The sequence below is a fragment of the Echinops telfairi genome, unplaced genomic scaffold (assembly GCF_000313985.2).
Source record: "Echinops telfairi isolate 266 unplaced genomic scaffold, ASM31398v2 ScPeMD7_7458;HRSCAF=8496, whole genome shotgun sequence".
Lineage (NCBI taxonomy): Eukaryota > Metazoa > Chordata > Mammalia > Afrosoricida > Tenrecidae > Echinops > Echinops telfairi.
The window spans coordinates 3,758,604-3,759,888 of NW_022111358.1; positions in this window are offsets into that span (position 1 = coordinate 3,758,604).

The window sequence follows — 1,285 nt, forward strand, 5'->3', positions numbered from 1 at the left end:
GTTAAAATAGTAAGTCTTTAGCTGCTTTCATTTAACTGTCAACAAGAGGGTGGGAAATAAAATCTACTCCTGGCATCAATGTCCAGATCAGTCAAGTGTCAGTTAAAATTATTGTCTCAGCTCCAAACCCACCCTTTTGTATTCTTTTGATGCTAGAGTTGGCATTCTGAAAACCACACTTCTGCTTTGCCAATGGGCTCTGTAAGATAATGGCAATTAGGTGCACCAGCGACAGACTACAAGGTTGGAGTAATTACAAGAGACCTGCTTTCCCATCTGTTTCCTGTCAAACTTTTTACTGCTTCTTGCAGAATTCTGATTCTTGTGCCCTTCTCTAGCAATGCTTCTTCATTCTGATAGCAGCAGGGCCTGCCTATAGCAGTAGCTGAATCCAGTTGGTCTAACATTTTCAGGATTATTGTGACTCCAAGACACGAGCACCAGCCAGTCAGTGACCCACCTCAAAAGTCTGGGCCCCAGGCCCATAGAGCCCTTATTTCAAGTTCAGACACACCTATGCCAGCTGAACAGCATCCTTTCAGGGATCTGATTTTCAGTTGTGTGGAGCCAGACCTCAACGTTTTTCAGTTTTCCTTCTTTGTTCTCACTGCTTATTTTTGTTTGTTTTCCAGCCATAAAGGTGGTAGCAGTTACTATTTTTATCTAGTTTCTTCTGATTATTTTATCTATCAGTTATCTGGTTTCTTCCCCCAAACCTCAAATTCACTGCCAGTGAGACAATTCTTACTCCTAGTAACCCTATTGGACAGGGTAGAACTGACCTTGTGGTTTTCTGAGATTGCAAATCTTTACTGCAGTAGAAAGACTTATCTTTTCCCCATGAAGTGAGTGGCTGGTGGTTTCGAACTGCTAACCTTGAGGTTATTAGACCAACATGTAACCCATTCTGCAGCCAGTGCTCCTTCTACGATTTCTCTCTTTGCCTTTTCAGTTACTTACTTAACAACTTTATATTTAATTACCAATTACTTGTTAAATTCTCTAAATTCAAATAACTGGTATACTCCCCCTTTTCTAGCTGAACAGATACAGTTAGATGAAGTTAGTAAAAAAAAATTATTAAGATTCCAAAATAGTAACAACCAAGTGGAGGAAATATATGACTCAATCATAACTTCAGTCACTCTTAGTTCTCATATATTGTGTGTCTTAATATATTAAATTGTACTTAATATATTAAATTATATCGGTGCCCAAGTCATTTCAAATGAGTATGGAATTTGACTCATAAGGACAGAAACCATGATGTATTAAAACTTTGTTT